The 9797-nt window shown below is 36.3% G+C and overlaps 1 pseudogene; it reads left to right on the top strand.

The window, feature by feature from the left end:
- Positions 1-679: 679 nt before the first annotated feature.
- LOC140640704 (U6 spliceosomal RNA) lies at positions 680-779 on the top strand (annotated as a pseudogene).
- The last annotated feature ends 9018 nt before the right edge of the window (positions 780-9797 follow it).

Here is a 9797-nt window from a genome sequence, read left to right as displayed (position 1 = left end):
GTCACATGATCATGGGAAAAGGCAGTCCTGCTGGGGCTGGCAGGCAGCATAGTATACTATCTCCACCTTGCTGGTCTTGCTACTTTCAGATTCCACCATTATTAGTATGTGCTGCTTGGGAGAGTTGAAGGGAGGAGCAAGTGACAGGACATTTTGGTCTAGCCCTACAAAACAAATGGAATACAGTTATTGTGTGAAAAAGAGAGATGGAGAAAAGTTATGAAATATTTCTATTTCAAGATCTACAGTTCTGTAGAGATTTATTTTGCTTTCCATTCCAACATATATTCTACTTTTGTAGTTTATCTGTAATTTTGGGGAAAATGTATTTTGTTTATTGTGTCTGCCTCTCACCTCCCGCTCATCCTGCAGTTCACACCCAATCCAAGCCATGGCCACCTACACCCAAATGTCTTCTCTCTTCCTATTCTTTTCTGATGTACTCTTCTATGGCTTTCTATTTCTATCATGTGGAAACGATTCCACTTTCTCACCAATGGGCTCTCCCCCTTATTCTGCTCTAACTTCATTTTTTGAAGCTCTCTATTGACAATACAGACAAGTAGGTGGAGTTATTGCATATTGTTTTGGTAGATGAGTGAGTAGAAATTCTAGCACCTACAACGGGGGCCTGTGAATTGAACACAGGGTCAGTCAATGTTAATTAAATTAATAGCGCTTGCTTTCGCAGCACATACACTAAAATTGGAATGGCACAAAGGAAATTAGCATGGCCCCTGTGCAAGGATGGTGTCTACAGTAACAAATAATACACTTTCAAGAGAAGTGGACTGGTTTAATTGAAGGCAGCTCTGTTAACAGGACTGTCCAACAAGAAACGGGACCAGACTTTTCTTTCAAAGTATGCCAAGTTTTCATTATGATCACCTAACTCCCAATTTGTTATAGTGGAATTTCTTCATTAGATAGGCAGTTGGGTCTGAAGATGTCTAAAATCTTTCCAAATCTTAATAATTGATGATCATTGGATTCATTCTCTACTTTTCATCAAAGCTCATACTTGTGTCTGCATTGCTTGTGAAGAAGTCAACTTACTTATTGTAAAGTGATTCACTTTTTAATAAGATCTTAGTTCTGTATAAAATTGAAAATAATTGTATATTAAAAAAAAATATCAACCTGCCTAGATACTCAATCAGCTTTTGCCAGAGGGCTTTTTTTGAAATGAGCTGAGACAGAGGCACATGACTGCACAGGCCTCTAGCACAGTGAGGGCAACCAAGTTGAGAGACAACTTGCTCAGCTGTTCAAAAGAAGGGAAAGGTACTGGTTCCAGACCTGCTCCAGAGAGAAGCTCAAAGGTACTCAGCACTGGCAGAACAAAGAACCCTAGGAGGGAAGCTTCGCTCCAAAAAGGAGGCTTTTGCTTCAGGAGAAGACTGTTCCAGGAAAAAGAGACTGGCTGTTTCAAACTCAAAAAAAAAAAAAAACAAAAAAAAAAAAAACAAAAACAAAACAGTAGCAGCTGATCTCATGGCTCTTAACAAAATAGTGAGTAGAAAAGAAATATTAACTTGAATCCAGCTGAGAGAAGTGGATCAAAGTAAACCTACTGCATACCTAGGAAGAGAAATGACTGTTTCTTGTATTTAGCTTTGGCTTTCTTTTCATAAACAGATTTTGTATTTTTCTATTATTTGTGACTGACAAATGTGCTTTGAAACTATAAGCTCTTTTTGTTTGTTTTCTCCATATCATTCATATTTAATTCTAGGGACATTTATGGATTGACTCTTATAGAGCAGACAGTATGTAAGGTGATGCAGTTTAAAAATAATAGGACATGGTTCCTTACCATATAGGAGTCTGGTGAGATAGCCGTACAACTCATGGTGATAGCAGGGAGTGGCTAAAAAAGTATAGGTTTTGGAATAAGATGGGATGAAATTTAAATTCTGATTCTATCATTTCTTATCTATAAGGACAAAGAAAAGTAAAATGAATTCTAATCTTCAGTTCCCTTATCTTTAAAATGTGGATATATCTCATGGGTTGTTGTGAAAATTAGATGAGGTTATGTATATTATTGACTAAATTGGATCCCTCCCCAATTTATATGTGGAAGCTCTAATGCCCAATGTGACTGCATTTGAAGATAAGGGTTGAAGGATTAATCCATTTATTTGTGGGGAGAACGGCAGAAGTATTTCTAGCAAAAACATGAGGAAACATACTTGGGAGATTTCATTCACTAAACTGAATGCTAGAAGATGTGGTTGGAAAGATCCAGATCTCAGCTGTAAATGTTAAGCTGCACGGATATCTCATTTCCCTCTGGCTTCATTCTTTACTTTTTCCTGTCTTTCTGGCTACCTCAGAGTTGACCTGTAAGGACTGTAAATAGAGGTTCTCATGTATTCTGGCTTTTCCTGCTAGTAGAAAATACCAGAGGGAAGTATAGACAGAGATCAAGATATCTATCACTCTGGTTCTTTCTCTGGGGGGTAGTCTCCAACTGACTGTGTCCACTGATTGATAATCACTACCACATATAAGTTGACCAGTTCTAAGTCTCTTTCTTTCTAGGTTCTAGGAACCTCTCCTTTACTTTGTTGCTTTATGCCTAAGGAGGGCAATGAATCTTCCTTTGAGACTTCTGGATTCTTGCATTTTCCCTTTGTAATTTTCCATATCCTGTCTATAGCATTGTGATTCATTGTTTTAGGACAACAAACAAATGGGGCACTTGGGTGGGTCAGTGGTTAAGCATCTGCCTTTGGCTCAGGTTGTGATCCCAGAGTCCTGGGATTGAGTCCCATATCTAGTTCCCTGCAGGGAGCCTGCTTCTCCCTCTGCCTATGTTTCTGCCTCTCTGTGTCTCTCATGAATAAATAAATAAAATCTTTTTTAAAAGAAAAACAAATGAAAACTATCCTAGAGTTTTCCTGATTTAAGTATAATCTGTTTCCTGTTAGAACTTTACTGATGAGTATTGGTTTCTGTATTAAGACTTTACTCATTAATTCATTTATTGTATCATAGACATTAGTTGAATGCTTATAAGGGTACTGCTGCTGAATGCTATGTCTGGTCTCATGAGCTTAAAGTCAGGTGTGAGATATATACAAATAAAGAGCAATAACAGAATAGCATAATAGGTGTTAAAATGAAGAAAGTTTACGGTGCTTTGGACTACATTGCAATGATACCTGACCTGAACAGGGTTTGAGTAATAGTATGCAATGTGAGATTGGCACAGTGGAAGATAAGAATACAGAAATTTAGTACATAACAAGATGGTACTACATTCTGGGAATGAAAATGGATGATGGGGCAAAACATTGTAGATCTAGCTGTATATAGTTTGTCTAAAGAATTAGTCACAGAAGCACTATGGTGAGAATGGTCCATAGCCTTGGCCTGGACTGATCTGGATGTGGTCTTGTGTTAGGAAGATTTAGGGATAATCTGACCTCATTAGATGACATCAATTTTGGTCCTTTATAAAAAAAATTGAGGTAAAATTGACATACAAAATTATATTAGCTTCAGGTATATGACATAATGATTTAAAACTTGTATATATTGTGAAATGATCACCACAATAATTCTGGTTAACATCCATCATACTGCATTACAGAATTTTTTTCTTATAAACGTTTAAAATTTATTCTCTTAGCAACTTTCAAATATGCAATATAGTATTCTTACCTATAGTTGTCATGCAGCACATTACATCTCCATGACTTACTGATTTTATAACTGAAACTTTATACCTTTGACTTCCTTGACCCACTTTGCACACCATAATCCCCACCTCTGGCAACCATGAATCCTATAAGCTTTTTTTTTTTAGATCCCACATATAATGAGATCATATAGTATGTGTCTTTCTCTGACTTATTCCACTTAGCATAATGCCTTAAGTTCTATCCATGTTGTTGCAAATGACAAGATTCTATTCCTTTTTTATGGCTGAATAAATATTCCAGTGTGTGTGTGTGTGTGTGTGTGTGTGCGTGTGTATCACCTCTTCTTTATCCATTCATTAATGGATACTTAAGGTGTCCCATTAATGGACACTTAAGTTGTCCCATGTCTTAGCTATTGTAAATAACACAGCTATGAGTATGGGGATACCTGTATCTTTTCAAGTTGGTGTTTTCATTTTCTTCAGATAGATACCCAAATGTGGAATTGTTGGATCATATCGGAATTTGATTTTTAGTTTTTTGAGAAAATACTGTACTGTTTTCCATAGTGGCTATATTGATTTACATTCAACAGTGCACAAGGATTCTTTTTTCCACATCTTTGCCAACACATTTCTTAGTTTTTCAACAATAGCCATTCAAACAGGTATGAGATGATATCTCATTGTGATTTTGATTTTAATTTACTGGGTGATTAGTGATGTTGATTGTCTTTTCATGCACCTGTTGGCTCTGTGTATGTCTTCTTTGGAAAAATATCTGTTGAGATCCTCTGCCCATTTTAAAATCAGATTGTTACTGAGATGCATGAGTTCCTTATATAGTTTGCATATTAATTTCTTATCAGATATATGATTTGCAAATATTTTTCACATTCATCAGGTTGCCTTTTCATTTTGCTGATAATTTCTTTTGCTGTGAAGAAGCTTTTTAGTTTGATGTAGTCCCACTTGTCTGTTTTTGCTTTTGTTGCCTTTGCCTTGGTGTCAAGTTTAAAAAATCATTATCAAGACTAATGTCAAGGAGCTTACCACCTATGTTTTCTAAGAGTTTTACAGTTTCAGGCCTTATGTTCAAGACTATAATCCATTTAGACTAAATTTTGAGCGAATATTTGTGTATGGTGTAAAGTAGTGGTCCAGTTTTTTTTTCTTTTTTCTTTTTCTTTTTCTTTTTCTTTTTCTTTTCTTTCTTCCTTTTTTTTTTTTTTTTTTTTTTGCGTGTAGCTGTCCAAGTTTCCCAACACCATTTATTAAAAAGACTATCTTTTTCCTGTTGTATATTCTTGTCTCCATTGTCATAGAGATTAAGCAGCCATTTGAGTGTAGGTTTATTTCTGGGCTTTCTATTCTGTTTTACAGATCTGTGTGTCTATTTTTGTGCCAGTACCATACTGCTTTCATTACTACGGATTTGTGGTATATTTTGAAATATGGGATTGTGAGACCTCCAGTTTTGTTCTTCTTCCTAAGACTGCTTTGACTATTCAAGGTCTTTTATTGTTCCATACAAATTTTAAGGTTGTTCTATCTCTGTGAAAAATTCCATTGGATTTTTGACAGGGATAACATTGAATCTGATGATTGCTTTGGGTAGTATGGACATTTTAACTATGAATCATTCCAATCTATGAGCATAGAATATCTTTAATTTTTTGCATCATCTTCAATGTCTTTCATCAGTCTCTTATAGTTTTCAGTGTACAGGTCTTTCCCCTCCTTGGTATTTATTCCTAGGTATTTTATTATTTTTGATGCAATTGTAAATGGGATTGTTTTCTTAATTTCTCTTACTGATTGTTCATTACTAGTGTATAGAAATGAAACAGATTTCTGTATATTGATTTTGTATCCTGAAAAACTTTACTGAATTTATTAGTTTTAACAGTTTTTTAGTGGTGGTCTACATATAACATCATGCCATGTGCAAAAAGTGATAGTTTTAATTCTTCCTTCGTTCTTCCTTCCAATTTGAATGATTCTTATTTCTCTTGCCTAAGTGTTCTGGGTTGGACTTCCAATACTATATTGAATAAAAGTGGCAAGAGTGGGCATCTCTTGTTCCTGATCTTAGAGATATAATGCCTGACAGAGTGAAACATAATGACACTAGATACACACAATTTGTTTAAAGAATTATGATGAGAATGGTCCATAACCTTGGAACTTATCTGGATATGGTCCTTGTCATGGAAGGATTTGTGGATAATCTGACCTCATTTACTGTAGTAATTTTTGGTTCTCAATTGTTGATGGAAGTTTAGGTAACAGTGTGTATTTGCAATATGCAACTGGAAGTCATCTTGCTCTCAAATTTGTCTTCTATACCTCAGAAATAATATTTTGATTTCCCCCAGACACAAGGCTGGTTCAACACTCGTGAAACAATCAATGTGATTCATCATATCAGCAAGAGAAAAACCAAGAACCGTATGATCCTCTTATTAGATGCAGAGAAAGCATTTGACAAAATACAGCATCCATTCCTGATCAAAACTCTTCAGAGTGTAGGGATAGAGGGAACATTCCTCAACATCTTAAAAGCCATCTATGAAAAGCCCACAGCAAATATCATTCTCAATGGGGAAGCACTGGGATCCTTTCCCCTAAGATCAGGAACAAGACAGGGATGTCCACTCTCACCACTGCTGTTCAACATAGTACTGGAAGTCCTAGCCTCAGCAATCAGACAACAAAAAGACATTAAAGGCATTCAAATTGGCAAAAAAGAAGTCAAACTCTCCCTCTTCGCCGATGACATGATACTCTACTTAGAAAACCCAAAAGCCTCCACCCCAAGATTGCTAGAACTCATACAGCAATTTGGTAGCGTGGCAGGATACAAAATCAATGCCCAGAAATCAATGGCATTTCTATACACTAACAATGAGACTGAAGAAAGAGAAATTAAGGAGTCAATCCCATTTACAATTGCACCCAAAAGCATAAGATACCTAGGAATAAACCTAACCAAAGAGGTAAAGGATCTATACCCTAAAAACTATAGAACACTTCTGAAAGAAATTGAGGAAGACACAAAGAGACGGAAAAATATTCCATACTCATGGATTGGCAGAATTAATATTGTGAAAATGTCAATGTTACCCAGGGCAATATACACGTTTAATGCAATCCCTATCAAAATACCATGGACTTTCTTCAGAGAGTTAGAACAAATTATTTTAAGATTTGTGTGGAATCAGAAAAGACCCCGAATAGCCAGGGAAATTTAAAAAAAAAAAAAAACATATCTGGGGGCATCACAATGCCAGATTTCAGGTTGTACTACAAAGCTGTGGTCATCAAGACAGTGTGGTACTGGCACAAAAACAGACACATAGATCAATGGAACAGAATAGAGAACCCAGAAGTGGACCCTGAACTTTATGGTCAACTAATATTCGATAAAGAAGGAAAGACTATCCACTGGAAGAAAGACAGTCTCTTCAATAAATGGTGCTGGGAAAAGTGGACATCCACATGCAGAAGAATGAAACTAGACCACTCTCTTGCACCATACACAAAGATAAACTCAAAATGGATGAAAGATCTAAATGTGAGACAAGATTCCATCAAAATCCTAGAGGAGAACACAGGCAACACCCTTTTTGAACTCAGCCACAGTAACTTCTTGCAAGATACATCCACGAAGGCAAAAGAAACAAAAGCAAAAATGAACTATTGGGACTTCATCAAGATAAGAAGCTTTTGCACAGCAAAGGATACACTCAACAAAACTCAAAGACAACCTACAGAATGGGAGAAGATATTTGCAAATGACGTATCAGATAAAGGGCTAGTTTCCAAGATCTATAAAGAACTTCTTAAACTCAACACCAAAGAAACAAACAATCCAATCATGAAATGGGCAAAAGACATGAAGAGAAATCTCACAGAGGAAGACATAGACATGGCCAACACGCACATGAGAAAATGCTCTGCATCACTTGCCATCAGGGAAATACAAATCAAAACCACAATGAGATACCACCTCACACCAGTGAGAATGGGGGAAATGATTTCCTATTTCTCATTGTTTTTCTTTTTCATCTAAAGATTTCTGAAATGGGTAATGCTCATATTAGGTGTGTGTGTGTGTGTGTGTGTGTGTATTTTGAGAAATAGAACCAATAAGACGTAGATATAGATTCTTATTTTAAGAAATTTGCTCATATATTGGGCCAAGGGGAGGGGGATTAGTACATCTAAAATCCAGAGGGCAGACCCAACAGCCTGGAGTCCTAGGGAAGAATTACTGTTTCAATCTAGAGACTAAAGGCAGACCAGAAACAGAATTTTTCTTCCTTAAGAGACTTCAGTCTTTTCTTTTAAGGCCTTTGGCTGATTAGATAAGGCTTACTTATATTAAGAGAGATAACCTGATTCACTGAAAGCCTACTGATTTAAACATTAACTATAACTAAAAAAATACCCTCACAGCAGCATGTAGACATGTGTCTGACCAATAGCTGAGTACCATCACCTTGTGTGATGGCCAATCATTATGTGATTACCATGTGTGGTAGCCATCACAATCAATGTACATGACCTCCATATCTTCTCCCCCTGTTCCCTGGCTCAGCCTTTAGCAACCCACATTCTAATCCATTACTAACCTGAAGCACAGCTTTCTCAAAGGGCATACAGGATTTTCTCATTAGTAAGTCTAGTGGCTTTTTGACTGCTTTTGACCTTTTGGTAACATTTGTTGTGCATGGTCACCTCTACCCTCATGGAACCTCTCCTTTCTTTTGACTTCTACACAATATCAGATCTTTCTTCCTGTTTCACTGGTTGTGAGCATTCCCCAAGGCTTAGTTCTTTGTCTTGGATTTCCTTCTTCTAATTCTCATTCTTGGAGATCACATTTATTATACTCATTTCATTGCACAGGTTTGTGTCTAGGGCTTCTGAATTTCCTTATGATGTGATAGTTCAGCTAGGAGGTGTCTTTGCTTTATTACACTTCTTCAATTACTAATGAAATTATCTCAGTTTGTCCCTATAGCTTCTGGCTGTCTCCTCTATCTCGTAACATGCTGTTAGAACCATTCCATATTAAAAATTTTGATTATATAGCTCTTCTGATCCAAAATCACCATCACTCTTACTTTAAATATAAGCTACCCTACCTGCTTCCTAAGGACTTTCATAGTTTTGTCAACTGTTTGATCATTTATCCTTTACTTTCCAACATGTTCTGATTAGGCAAATATATTCATGGTCATCAAATTCATTTTATCCTGTCTCACTTAGGTAATCAGTTTGTGCTGGATTCTTGGAATACAAAAACAAACAAACAAAAAATACAAGGCATGTCCCTGCCCTTCATATATGGAGATCAGTACCACAAATTCAGGAAGTAGGTGGAGAACTTATCTGCACACAACTCATGCTAATATAATTCAGCCCATGACTAAGTATTAGTTGTATTAGTCAGTTTTAGTGGACAAATGACTTACTTGATGAGGGAGTAGGGTATAATATGAAGGTCAATAGAAGCCAAGAATCAATGTGTGACCATAAAAAATAAACATAGGTTTCTCTCTTTCTCATTCAAAATCTCAGTCTTCACTAGCCCCATGTTGTTTTAATGGGTTAAAGAGAGCAGCTTTGCAATAGCTCTAGAGAGATTAAGCTGAACTTCAGGGGTGACAGTTTATGGATGGCTATTCAAAATTGTGTAGCTCCATATCTGCAATGATACTCAAGTCAGAGAAAGTGCTGCTCTGCCTCATCTGTTTTCAGTAAGGATTCCCTCATTTGGAATCCTTTACTTCTGCCAAGCATGTAAATTTAAATTATCCTTTATGCTTCAGCTCAAGAATGTTTTCTTTAGTGAAGCATTTTCATCTGTTATTTATTTCTTGATTAGTCTAGCTGTCATTGATCTTCTCCTATAATCATACATTTAATATTATTCAATAACTTTGTTACTATTTGCAACTGTTTTATGTATGTTAGTCCTATTCAAACTAGGTGGTCAAATACTCTTTAGGGAAGGGATCATGTCTTGTATTTATTTTCTGACATTGCTAGCATAATGGTTAGAAGGTAGCAGATGCCCAACAAACTCTTATTAGCTAATTTTCTTCTGTTTGGAAGAAGTTGGGAGAAGCATAGG

This window comes from Canis lupus, chromosome 9, assembly GCF_048164855.1.
Source record: "Canis lupus baileyi chromosome 9, mCanLup2.hap1, whole genome shotgun sequence".
NCBI classification, from domain to species: Eukaryota; Metazoa; Chordata; class Mammalia; order Carnivora; family Canidae; genus Canis; species Canis lupus.
Note: the sequence above shows the minus strand (reverse complement) of the source record. Positions and strands in the feature narration are given on the sequence as shown.